This window comes from Euprymna scolopes, chromosome 1 (genome assembly GCF_053919585.1).
Source record: "Euprymna scolopes isolate OS-2025 chromosome 1, ASM5391958v1, whole genome shotgun sequence".
Classification (NCBI taxonomy): domain Eukaryota; kingdom Metazoa; phylum Mollusca; class Cephalopoda; order Sepiida; family Sepiolidae; genus Euprymna; species Euprymna scolopes.
In genome coordinates, this window is record NC_136482.1 from 115923757 (window position 1) to 115938686 (window position 14930).

The 14930-nt window shown below is 31.0% G+C and overlaps 1 long non-coding RNA gene across 2 annotated transcripts in view; it reads left to right on the top strand.

Moving 5' to 3' along the window:
* LOC145267546 (uncharacterized) overlaps window positions 1-14930 on the top strand; it is a 332078-nt gene that overhangs the window by 123340 nt on the left and 193808 nt on the right. The window contains exon 2 of one of the 2 annotated variants that reach the window (XR_013864853.1): window positions 7718-8529. The exons of the other annotated variant lie outside the window; for it this stretch is intronic. This is a non-coding gene — a long non-coding RNA (uncharacterized LOC145267546). Of the gene's footprint in view, window positions 1-7717; window positions 8530-14930 lie in introns of those variants that run through there. 2 annotated transcript variants of the gene reach the window in all.

Consider the following 14930-nt stretch of genomic DNA (forward strand, 5'->3'; position numbering starts at 1 on the left):
GAATTGATCCTTTTACAATTGATATAAATTATATTTTTATGCGCATCCATATTTCTTTGAATTTTGCCGCCATGACATTTTTTGACCCGATAAACAGAGTTTTTTACTACCACTGCCAAATTCTTGGATACTTATTACCATTTTAGCAAAAGTTAAGTACATTTATAGTATTAATTCATTATCTTAAGACTTTAAATTAATGTTACACTTGGAAAAAATTTAAGAAAACTTATATTTCTCTTGACAGAAAAATGTAAACAAGATTTTTGTCATAATGAATATTTTCGATACATGTACGGATTTTCAGATTTGAGATAAAATTATTCCATATATTTTTTATTTCACACGCTATTTTTTCTTGGAGAAATTAACTTGAGGATGTAATCTTTCAAACAATAAAAACGTAACCGAAATTTAAAAAAATATTATGATTAGCCGTCGTTCAAAACCATGTCCCCACCAAGTCAGTCATTAATTTTGCACGTACCTAGTAACTTGTATACATCTATATCTACCACACTATTTGGCTGTATCACAGCTATTCTGTTAGGTTAGACTAACACCCATCCTACGGCTTGGAAGTGAACCTACAACTATCAAGTGTGTAAGGAGAACTCTCATGGTATATATATATATATATATATATATATATATATATGTATATATATATGTATATCAGAAAGAATACAGTCATTAAGCCAGGAAATTATGTATATATATATATATATATATATATATATATATATATACACACACATATATATATATACATACTAAAACAGGAAATAGCTTCTATTTTCTAAGTGACAGCCATGACAACAACATGGCCGTAACTAATCAGACGTCTTTCGCTTGTCAAAAGGAATTTCAGTTGAGATATCAGGAAATTTCTCTAATGTATCTGGAACAATGACGACGTGTTTGTTTTTTTTCTTTCTTTCTCTATTTTTTTGTTCTTTCTTTTATATTTTTTTTCTAATTTCTTTCGTTTTGTTATTTTTATATTCCTATTTCTTAATTTTCTACTATTTTCTTTTCTCTTTCAGCTGTGATTATCATTCTCTCTTTTAAGAAAGTTTCTTCCGCGTTAAAAAAAAATTCTTATTACATTGCTGGTTTATTTTTATTCTTATTTTTTAACTCTTTTTTCTATGCTAGGAGGGATAATCGGCGTTGTTTGGTGGATTTTGTAACAGAAATAGTCAAAGGAAAATAAGTGTGACTTGATTTTTTTTTGTTTTTGCAAAATGTGCGTTTTTCTCTCTCTTTTACTCCACCCAAAACCTCTGTCTTCTGGTCTACTTTTAAAATCTCCTATTCTTTCTCTCTCTTTCTATCCATTAGTCCTCTTACTTTCTTAATCCCTCTCTTTCCATATATATATATATATATATATATATATATATATATATATATATATATATAGCGTAGGTATTTGCCTGTCTAGCCGCAATGATGAGCTGTGATACAGCGAAACAGTCCTGCATGTGGATAGCTATATTGCTCCTTATCTTGAGTTGAGTATATTCGGAAGTGATATGGTATATCGTGATATACCATTAGCGTATTAAGCGATGCTCTTTCTGTAAACAAATGGAGCTTAGGTATTCGGACGATGTCAAAACAGTGTTAATTCACTAGCTACACTGCAGCATTGAATAACGTAATGGTTCGAAGCCTTGATTGTCATACGGGCTCTTGGGTTTCGATCCTGGCTTGACGTAGTTACCTGTCTAGTCGCACTGATGAACTGTGATACAGCGAAACAGTACTGTATGTGGATGGCTATATAAATATACAGTCCTGATCAAAATCATAAGACAACTTAAGAAAGTAAGCGTTTACGCACATTATCGAATTATTAATCAAACAAATGGTTGAAACCATTGCCAAAAGGGAAAATATGATGGGGAAAAAATGAAATCTGCTTCATTCGAAACCTTAACCCTGATCTAATAATTATTTTTTAAAAAACAAACATTTTCACCTGGTCAAAATGATTTATAATTTATTTATCTAATAATTTATCTAACAAAAGGCAATTATAAATTACTAAAACGGGTCTCAGTATTTAGTATAGCCTCCATTACTTCAAAAATTCTCTTCGGCATGCTTGCGACTAAGTTTTTTATCAGTTGCGAAGGAATTTTATCCCATGTACTGAAAACTGAATTAGAAAGTTCCTTTATCGAATCATACTGGGTTCCATCCTCGAACACTTCTTTTGCCATCCATCCCCTAAGATTTTCTATGGGATTGAGGTCCGGAGAACATGCTGGATGATCTAACAATTCTATAATAATAATATTTGAAGGAAAGTATTCTCGTGCTTGTCGGGAAGTGTGTATCGCAGCGTTGTCTTGCTGGAAAATCCAATTTCTTCCACACAGACGTGAACCTTCAGTCCTGATAGAAGCATTTTCAAGCATTGAAATGTACTTCAATGATTTTTGCCGGCCTTTCACTACTTGCAACTTTAGGGTCCCAGCAACCGAGAAATAACCCCTGATCATTAAAGACCCTCCTCCACTATGCTGAGTTGAAAAAGTCTCTTTGGGCAAATTTTTATCATGCCAATAGTGTTGAAATCCATCTGGAGCATCTAGATTAAACTGTGTCTCATCGGAGAAAATTACATTTTCACACTTCTCTTCATCCCAAGTTGTGCTGTTCAAGAAGACATGGTTTCTGCAGTCGCTTTAAATGATTGAAACCCTTAATTTTCAGATGCCTTCTGATGGTTTTAGGACTACATTCTGCTGTTGTTTGGCTTTTCAATCGACTTGAGCACATGCTGGAGTTTTTTTAAAAACTTCTGATACGGCGATTGAGTGATGGGGATTTTTTTTTTTTTTTTTTTTTGGTCGACCTGGACTCTTTTTGTGCCGATATTGATCTGGATTTCTTAAAAAACTAGTGATGACTGTTTTGCTACGGTTCACTTCGTTTGCAATGGATCTATGGGAGAGTCCACCCCTATTAAGCTCAAAGATCCTTCCTCTCTTAAACTCTGATAATGGTTTCCCTTTTGCCATTTATAATTTAGTAAGATGTTTTTTATCCACTAACAAGTTGCTTTTAGTAACACAGAAAGCTTTTCGTATTCATTTTTTCAAAACTAGCCGATTTTATTAAAGTGGTCTTATCATTTTGACCAGGTGAAAATGTTTTTTGTTTTTTTTAAATAATTATTAGATCAGGTTTCGAATGAAGCAGATTTCATTTCTTTCCATCATATTTTCTCTTTTAGCAATGGTTTTAACCATTAGTTTGATTAAAAATTCGATATTATGCGTAAACGCTTACTTTCTTAAGTTGTCTAATTATTTTGACCAGGACTTTATAATTGGAATAATGGAAATAGTATGCCGAATAAATATAGAAATAAAAAGGAAAAAAACAAGTTATGTTTTCATCTACGTTTCGTCTTTATTTCGAGACTTTCTCCGGATGATTCATCCATAGGAAGTCTCGAAATGAAGTCGAAACGTTGTTGAACACATTTTGTTTCTCTCTATCTATCTATCTATTCCATGTTAAGAAAATTTAAAGGCCAAAAAACAAAAACAAAAACAAAAAAAGAAAACAAAACAAACAATAAATTTAATGAGATTCATAAAATAGTGTCCAAGTACTGGGAAATTAAGCATACAAGGAACATGTATTTTCTCTTTTTGGGGATTTTTGCACTTCACCAAATTGGGCGACAGCAACGCAGGATAATGGTTATATATATATATATATATATATATATATATATATATATATATATATATATATATATACTAGCTGTACCCTGCAGGATAATGGTAATATATATATACATACATATATATATATATATATATATATATATATATAAATATATATATATATATATATATATATACTAGCTGTACCCTGCATTTCTGTTGCACAATTTTGTGAATTCAAAGTTCTATTAGATAATTAACCGCTTCGTCTGCCTCCACAGTAGTGTCGACTGACTTGTAGTTGACTTCCTCACTTAGAATTTAAAGTTTGTAGCTTAAAACAAAGATATCCATGAACTTAGTTCATCTTTGTATCTTTGTTTTAAGCTACAAGTATAGCTCGTTCACTCAGCCAACTGTACTCCTGATAATCAATTTGAATATCTGGAAAAAAAACCTTTTTTACCAACTCTTCTTTTTATATAACTTAATTACAAAAGTTATGAGCTAACAAAATTCGCCCTAAAATCGGATCAGCCGGCGTATTTCTGTTCTCAATTTCCAACAATTGATGCGAAAAGTCCTCCGCGGGTCGATCGTTCTGCAACTGGAGAGCATATTTTGGGTTAAGTTTTATGTCCTCACATAGCACCCAAAAGTAGAGTATTTGAGGCAAGCATTTATTTCATCTACTGGTATTGATTGAGGGATTACAGGTAACGTTTGTCTGAAATCTCCTGCAAGCAATATTACTGCATGCCCAATTGTTCTGACATCGGCAGACAAATCTTGCAAAGATCAATCAAGAGCCTGAAGTGTTTTTTGTGTGTATACCATTGCGCATTTAACCTCCATAATATTTTTTTGCAATAACTGCTATTCATTTATACTTCTTGCACAATTATATAGCAACATTAAAAATATGTTTGGAGGAATAATTTCTTTTTCCTGTTGCATTATAATTGTATAAGAAGTATACAACAATGTTATATATATATATATATATATATATATATATATATATATATATATATATATATATATATACCGACCACTAAAACAATGAATACGCGATGGGTAAAAATGTTTTTAATCACATGACTAATTCTAACAGTAAAATCACAATCGTAATTTCTCGCCATTTTTTGGGCCATAGGAAATTTTATTATTATTATTATTATTATTATTATTATTATTATTATTATTATTATTTGATAGTAAATATATGTATATAAACCGTATAAATGTAAGAGCAAAATAAAACAATCACTATGAAGAAATGAATGAAAAAAACGATTTTTGTCGCGTTCAAAATGAAACAACAATTTCGAAAAAAATTTTTTTTAATATTTTAATATTGTTTCATTTTAAATATATATAAAAAACGGTTGGATTAGATAAAAACGCTATCGCAAAATGTCGAGGCAATAGGTTCAGTAGGTGTTTAGATTATACGTAAGTAACAAACATAAATTTCCATGACATATATATATATATATATGCATATATATATGTATATATATATTTATACACACACACACACACACACACACACACATATATATATATATATATATATATATATATATATATATATATAGCTAGACTGACAGACTGGCAATTAAACAAACACACAGGTAGATGGCCGTGTACGACCTCAACAGTTTTCCCAGCGACCGGTTACTAAAACTCCCAAGTCGGCCTCATTCATAAGTAGTGGCACATCCGTTGGCCTTTTTCCTGATATAGTTCGGTGCCGGTACTTTTGTGACCCTACTCACTACATATCACTGTTGTCAGATCACTTGAAAATATACTTTTAGAACTTATTTATTGACCCCGAGCAAGGTCATTATTACTGTACTTATACACATGTGCTAACATCTATACCAGCAAAAATAATAAACCCAGTATTCATATATATATATATATATATATATATATATATATATATATATATGTGTGTGTGTGCGTGTGTGTGTGTGTGTGTGTGTGTGTGTGTGTGTGTGCGTGAATTAAGTAGATATGTAAAAATACTTACATTGTATTCTTTTAGCAGTGAAGTATTTATAAGAGGAACATGTTGGTTACAACTTTCTTGATGGTTTCTCGAAAATCTGAGAGTCAATTAATATAATCAAAACCACACCACTTCAGTATTTGCCTATTAAGATCGAAAACATGCTCAGAAGTTGAGCATTTGATACCGTCAATGCGCTTTGAAGGTCCCGCCAGAAGGGGAAATTTTATTTTACGCACATAGGTAAAAACACATTCCAATCTTTTGAGTTGAAACCGTCCTCTGTATTGTTAGCGACAATGTTTATCCAAGTAAAAATAACTGTAGTGTCTTTTCTTTGCTTTCTTCTTTGATATTTCTGATTTTATTCTGTTTTCTTTGTTTTTCCCTTTCATCCTTATTTTTATGCATTACACTCCGTGCGTATGCTTTTCATTTTCTTCTTTACTTTTTTTAAAATCTTAATGTACATACCAGTTCATTTATGATGATTTAGTTCCTGTCTGTTTGAAGCCGACATTGTAATGTTGCTTGCATTAATTGTAGTATTGTACGATTCTTTAATGTTCAATTCAATTTACCACACGGTTTCAGTCTAATGTATTAGCTTTCTCTGTTACATGGCTTGCGTAACTGGACATTAATATAACTTCCACTGTCATATGCTAGTGGTAATATAGAATCTCCTTTATCGTGCAACAATCTTTTCATGTGTTACCTTCTTTATTGCAAGGTTGTAATATAGTATTTATTCTGTAGTCATGATACGATTTTCCCATGCATTTCCTTCTTCATTTGCTTTCCGAGATGATAATATAGTATCTGCTTTGTGATTTTGAGATCACCCTTTTGAGCATTATCGCCTCTTTTTGGATTAATTTACTACAGGTTCTACCATCCGCTCAGCTGTAATCTCCTCGTTTAGAAAGCGACGTAGTATATGTCTGTACATAATTATATCATCATCTGTGGAATTTTCTTATCATTTGCGGTTATTGTAGTGTAGTAGTTCTTTCTTAATGACACCATAAAAATATGAAGATGTTATTCTATTATTTTTTTTTTTGCTATTTTAGCTAATGGATAACTCGTGGAATCGTCTCTATTGCATTAATGTTCTTCAAAATTGTCTAATATTAACCCCGCTTCCTTTGTTCGAGCTCGTTTGACTTGTTGATTTGGTGGGTTCATTTTAATGCAGTTTTCGATTTCAGTAGCGTTTTCTCAAAACATGGAACTCCCTTCAAACTTACTGTTTTTCTCTTACGTCTAGCCTTGATAATTTTCAATACTAAAACCAATACGCATCTCTGCCGTTGCGACACTTATCTTTCGTTGTATTTCTTCCTAAATCCAGTAGACTCCAACATTTTCTGGGGCGATTATCATACAAAACGATATCGGATATATTATGACCACCTGTGAAGGGAAGAAAACAAAACCTTTTCTCAATCTATAGGTAAAATACAAATTTCCGCCCAATTAATATATTCATCTTTATAATCGATATTTTATAAGGGTTCATATGGCGTTAAACAGATACACTTTGATTATGCTATTTTTGCTTTTCATTCATCATTTCTCTCCGATTATAATCTTTTCTCAGACATACCATATTACTGCAGCGTCATTACTTATCAAAGCTAAGTGTCACTCAAAAATGTAAATGAGATGGATAGTTTAACCTTCGAACAGAAATGGAAATAATGAATTGGGATGCTATGTCCACCCTACGGATAATAATGAACTCTTTCACTTACGATAAAGATCGGGAGAATATGTCCCTCGGCGTCAAGCACGTAGGTAAAACTCGAGTCTTTTAGATGTGGCAGTCGTACTGACGTATGCCCACACTTTATGTTTTATTTGTTTTATTTGCTTTTCTGTTATATATATATATATATATATATATATATATATATATATATATATATATGTATATATATATATATGTATATATTGTTTCCCTCAGTTACTGAGTTCTGTTTTTCTGTTTTTCTTCCAGGTCCCAACGAGACGACAACAAGAATAAACAAGGTCAGATTACGCTGGGGGCGGTTTATGAGCAGTAATTTTTGCGTTAAATATAAAGACGACTAGGTTGCAATATGCAGTGAACCCAAATTTGGGGACATCTTGTAAATAAGCTTTGTCCATTGTTTTTTTTTCTACCTGAGATTTTAACATATGGAGGCAGAAAAAAACAATTTTTTCCGTTGTTGTAACAAGAGGAATTCTTACTCTGCATCGTTTACTTGAGGGAAACGAGAAATTTGAATTTAGTCAAACACCTGCATATGGAAAGAAATATAGACTGACAGCGCGAAAGGTTCTTCATGACAGAAACGACATAATTGCTCATTAGATTTCGAAGTCGGTTTTCTCGTCTGCCAAAACAAGAAAAGCGTGGTTTAAGTAACACCTTTCTATATGTCGTAACAGTACGCTGACTTAAGGCGTCTCTGACTCTTAAAGTAAAAGATCTGATTGAGCATTAAATAACTTGAAAATGGTCAATATACCGAAAAATAAAAACAACGAGACCAAAACGAAGCAAATCTTCCTTCTGTTATCTTTCCACCATATTTTCTTCGAATTCAACCTTCCTTTCACCATCTAACATGTAAAGACCAGAGTTATCAGTCATCATGTAATATGACCATCAGAAAATGTTAAAATATATTTTTATCAAAAATATGACTCACATTCATTACACGCTTATAACCGATATACAACAAAAATAATAAGTTCATTTTTTCGGACATACCATTTAATTGGTTGGATTATACACAAGTATATACGAGGGTCGTTACAAAAGTAAAGCCTCCTTTTTTTAACTAAAAACAACTTGAAGAGCTAAGAAAACAGGAACAGTATTATGAAAACGTGCGACCTTTTATGCTCTAGAATTTATTTTTCTACATAGTCAACACTATTCTCAGTGTACTTTTGCCAGGAATTTAATGATGCTTCCAAGCTTCTGACGCCTGTCCCTGACAGGGGTTACTTTCTTAGATTCTCACACCGTCAATATCTGCAACAAAAGGTAACACTTTCAGGTCATGAATGCAAAAGTTGAGTAATTATAATGCGATTTGTAATCGTCTATGATCCATTCGGGCTGAATAAAAAATAGGAGGTCTTACTTTTGGAACACCTCTCACGTATTTTTTTCTAGCTTTGAGATTTTCATTTTCCAGCGTAGTTATCACTGACTTATTTTTTGGAGGGGTCTGTTCGCACTTCTGCCGAGGAGAATTATATTCAGATCGGAGAGATGATATTGGGCAAACGGGGAAGACGATCAAACGGAACGGTGTTTGCAGAGTGATTGTCACATATACGTGTGATGTCACGAACTAAAATGAATTGGAAATTAAAGGATTGCCTCAAAAGTTGATGACGACGAAATCTCTTTATTTGCTACCCGGCACTACGCGCAAAACTATTGTCAAAGACGCAACGCCATTTTTCATTATTTAGTTGCATTACGCCTTTTTATAAATCTCTGACTGTCACAGACACTCTGTCGCTTTTTCCCTACCTCTTTCTCTTTATTTCTCTCTATATACCTTATATATATATATATATATATATATATATATATATATATATATATATATATATTTATATATATATATTTATATATATATATTTATATATACATGTATTTGTGTACAGGTATATATGTATATATTCAGATACATATATACATGTACAGAAACACATACATATATATACATAGGTATTTTATATGCATATATATATATACACATACATATAGAAATATATGTATATATATATATCCATATACATGAATACATGTACACAAATACATGTATACATATACATATCTGTGTGTGCGCGCGCGTGTGTAAACTAATGTATGTAGGTAAAAATAATAAATATTTAAAATAAAAATATATTATTATGACTCTATGAGAGAGAGAAATGTATTTACTGATATGTATATATTAGACTATTTGTTATTTTTCTGAATTCCGATATAATTACTGGTGCTGTTCTAAATTCCTTATTATGAGACAAATATCGACTCCGAGTTTTTCAAGTACCTACATATGAATAGATGCATTCTAAAAACTCACTTAATATTTGCATACATTTCACAAATGTAAAAAAAAAACACTTGTAAAACTCATCTGCAGATTTCAGTTTCACTCGTAGTAACAAATCAATGCATATTTATAATTTTATAATTACTACCAGCAATGGAGATATTTGTTTCAAACAAAACAAACAATTAATGTAAAATGTTTTAATAACTGTCTTTGATACCGGAAAATAGGCACCAATTTTTCCAATTCTGGTACCAATTCCGATTTTTACAGTTCCAGATTCCTATTCTTATTAATGATCCCAACATTAGTATTATCGAAAGCTGAGATGAGTTCATTTCTCGAGACAGTTTACTCGTATCGGTATTTGTGCTTCTCATTCATGCAACAAATTCGTTGTTCAGATATATACATGCCACTTATCAGGTTCGAATTGTGTGGTCAGTTGTTCTGGGTGTTCTTTTTAGAGGGGTTCAACTTGAAATTGACAACTCCTTTTTTAATTGCAGATTTGTCAACGATCGGTTACTTTGATCTCAGCTTGGTTCGTCTATTTATCATGAAGGGACTAACACCAGAACAGCATTTGCAAATTGCAAAAATCTATTTTATTTGAATGAATGATTTAATTTACTGAACGAATAATTTCACGAAACGGGCCTATCAAGTGGCCATCTTATTCGTGTGCTTTTACTACATTAGCTTATTTTCTTTGGGGATACATAAAGTCACATGTCTACGCACAATATACTATTTGGAAGACTGCATTCGACGCGTTATTGCTGAAATAGAACCTAATTTAAAACAAGGAATTTTGGAAAAACAGACATCTAAATTACACCATATACATAAGAGCCGCGGTACTCATATGCTCGAAATTATTTTTAAGATATAAATGTCATGAATTGATCTTTATAAATATCACATATTTGTATAATCAAAATATTGTTCTGTAGTTTATATTAGTTTAAAGTTCACTACTTCAAATAAAACAACATATTCATAATAATTTAAACCTTTCACTATAATCAAGCAAAACTAATTGGCACATATATACATAAGTAAAGAAAAAATCAGTCAAACATCTTACGTATGTAACATATTTTTCTAAATTATAAACGGAACATTTTTATGTAAATTTGTGTCTTTTTTTTTGTTATTTTAGACAATTGAACCTCTCAGTTTTTGAAACAAAGTAAGTCTGGTTCATAGTTTTTATATGCTTACGCCGAATCCATAAGCGTTTTAAATAAGTTAAAAAAACAAATTATTTTCCGTCGTAGCATTTGGATTATTCAAACTACTGTTCTCATCTGGAGTATTATTTTCACAAAGTTTCCGTTGATGTAAGCTCCGACCTTTTTCAGATGTATTTTTAAAAAAATAATTTAATCTACGAGTGTAGCGTGTTCTCGATCGCTGGGTGGAAGATTAAGTACATTATTTTATACATATTAAACGATAATCTGGAGGGCATATCCAGTGATTTACAGGCGGTGTTCTATAGAGAGATGAATACACAGACACACACACGCATATATATACACTCATGAAAAAAATGGGTCAGGAAAGAAATTTACAATTTATTGCACAAAAAGCTGCATTACACAAAATGCAATTAAATAATAAACGAAAATGAGTAAAAAAATATAGAGCAAGATATTTACTTTAATAAAAACTTAGTATGGAATGGAATTGCCCTTAGATCTTTTTAAAAGATCAATTCTTATTATCATGCTCTCAACCAACTTGGAGCACTGTGAAGAGGAGATGTTATTCCATTCTCTTTGTACTGCTTCCCATAATTTTTCTTTGTTGGAAAAAGTTTTTCTAACTAATGCACGAGATATTATAACCCAAATATTTTCCATTGGGTTTAAATCTGGGCTTTGGCCAGGCCAAAACATCACATCAATTGAATTATCAGTAAGCCACTTCTTTGTGACTTTTGCTGTGTGTGCAAGGGCATTATCATGTTGAAAAATAATGTCATTGTTCATTTCTAACTTCTGGATGCTTGGTAATAGACCTCTTTCTAATATTTGAATGTATTCTTTGGCATTAATTGACGCATCACATCTGATAATTTCCTCAACTCCTGCAGCAAAAAAGGTCCCCCATACCATTATTCCTCCGTTTCCATGTTTTACTGTGGTTTTTATGCAATTCGGTGAAAATCTTTCTCCGGATCTTCGGATGCAACGTTCAGGGGCATCACTGGCAAGGCAAAATCTTGATTCGTCCGACCAGAAAACATTTCTAAACCAATCTGCATCTTTCGTACCATAACATGATGCAAATGTCTTTCTGTCGCTGATGTTCTTCTTAGTTAACAAAGGTTTTTTTGCACATCTTTTTGATGAAAATCCCATTTCCTTCATCCTTCTGGATATTGTCACTCTAGAAAGAGAATTTCTTTTTGCTGTTTAGAATTGTTTGCTATGGTCAACATAAGTTTTTTGCGATCCTTCAAAACGGTCATTTTAAGCCTGTGATCGTCCTTCATTGTGGATGCTCTGGGGCGATCAGAACCAACTTTCCTGCTCACTGTGCCTTCAATTTCGAACCTTTGCCCAATTCTCTTCACAGCTGAAAGAGATGTTGCCACCTTTTCTTCTTTCAAAATGTCGAAAATCTGCTTGTAAGTCAAATTTGCCTGTCGTAATCCTGCAATTCGGTTTTTAATTTTTTCGTCAAGATGTCGTCTTACTTTTCTTGGACTCATCTTTAATACTAATAATCTGAAAAATACTAAATAACAGCTAATTATTAGCAAACAAGCGATAAAAATTTAAAAAATTGTTTTCTTTCCAATTTCAATCATGGCCCATTTTTTTTGTTCCAATTTTAATCATGGCCCATTTTTTTTGTTCACGAGTGTGTATATATATATATATATATATATATATATATATATATATATATATATACATAGTGTATACCTTGTGTCAGTAAGATAAATATTGACAGAAAAAAGGAGATATATATATAAAATATATATATATATATATATATATCTACTTCATTTATTCATATAAATTTAATATACGAAAGTATAGATTTATGCGTAAGCTTTAAGTATTTACTTCAAAAGTGTTCAATACGTAGGTAGAGCTAGTTAGTAATTTATAAAATATATATGGCGATTAAGCTACACTGAATATTCTGCGTTTCATCCAACTATAGGATTCGTCAGGCTTATGTGCGAATTCTCTCGTTGCTTCTTGTTTTTATATATGTTGAGGATTAAAACGTGGCCTTCGTTATAAAGATGGCAGGCCAGCTGAAAAAATGACGTCATCGCCGAGGTCCCAACAAGCAAGATATGTGGAACTCTTAGACTGTCAATAATGAACAGTAATTTTTACAGACAGCGTTACAAAACTTCAAAATTGGATTAAAATAAAGAAATAAAGAAAGAACACGATGATTTATACTGAAACTCATCTAATATTGTATTATATATTTTAAACATTAGAATGCGTTCTTTAATTACTTATAAATTACATTTTAAAAAGTGAAGGAACACGATTTGATTTGAAATAAACTTGAAGTTTATTTAATATAATTAAATGAAAATTATGCATGTAAGATTATGAATATTTGAAGCAGAACACAAGCAAAACATTTGATATGAGTTAAGACAATAAACAAATATTAAAATTAAACTTTTTTTTAAATCAAAATGAATATTTTTTAATCAAAATGAACAATATTTTTTTTTAATCAAAATGAATATTTTTTAATCAAAATGAATATTTTTTAATCATAATGAATATTTTTTTAATCAAAATGAACCACAAAATTTTTTCAAAATCAAAAACAACATTTTTAATAAATTCATGAAATTTTGCACAGTAAAAAAATAATTAACCTAAAGAAAAAATCATGTTTCTTATCTAAGATTATTTCACCACATAACAAAAATAACATGCAAAATCATTTTTTTTATATCCATATTTTCAGTTTGTAAAAATACGTGGGTTTGTATTACTGTACACATAGATTCGAAAAAGTTTTCAAAAAACAAATATATAACAAATAAATGTTATCAAAGGCAAGATAAGTTACTTTTCTGCCAAACTGAATATATTTTTTGTGTTTTTATTCAATGTAACATGTTTATTCAGCTCGAAAAACATACAGTGTTTACCGATGTATTCGAAAATTCAAGATGGCGTCTCACACCCTCTTTAACACCGTAAGTTTGGAAAAAGGTGTTATAAATAAAAAACTATTCAAAATACTATTAAAAACCCGCCGAATCAATCTATGTCACGGTAACATATATTGAGCGAGTTTTTAACAGTATTTTTCATCCGGTTTTTTATTTATAACATCTTTTCCCACACTTACCGTGTTAAAGAGAGAATTAGACCCCATCTTGAATGTTCCAATACATCGGTAAACACCGTATGGTTTTCGAGCTGAATAAACATGTTACATTGAATAAAAACACAAAAATATATCCAGTTTGGTAGAAAAGTAACTTATCTTGCCTTTCATAACATTTATTTGTTATATACTTGTTTTTTGACAACTTTTTCGAATCTATGTGTACAGTAATACAAACCCAATTACGTTAATGAAATGAAATGAAAAGACCACGAGTGAACGCGCGTTTTTTTTTTTTAGTTTAGTTTCATAAGTATTTTTAAATTTTATCTTTCTAGCTTTAAAAAAAAGTTTAAAAATTTTATCAGCCGACATAGTTTATTTTTAAATATTGAAAAATTTCAGGAAAATTAATTTTTGCTAGATTTTTAAATCACGTGTTTTAAAGAATCGATGTTGTCTCGCATTTTCATTAGTTTTGTATGCTGTAAATTTTTTTTTTTAATATTAGCAATTTATTTGAAGCTTCTTCTTTTGAATGGTAAAAAATTTAGGATGATAATATTGAATTAAATTATAGTTACATCGTGTTAAATACAGGGGGGAGAACGTTAAAACTTACTTTGCTGAATGGAGATGGTGTAAAATCTTTTTTTTTTTACTGCATTATAATTCTTTATCTTTCGGAAATGAAAATACTGTCACTTTTTGGTCCTTTATGATAATTTCCTCAGCAATTTGGAACGATTCACCGTGAAGGCATTTTAATAAAAAAAGAAATATTACACTGACTCCAAGACGTTACGA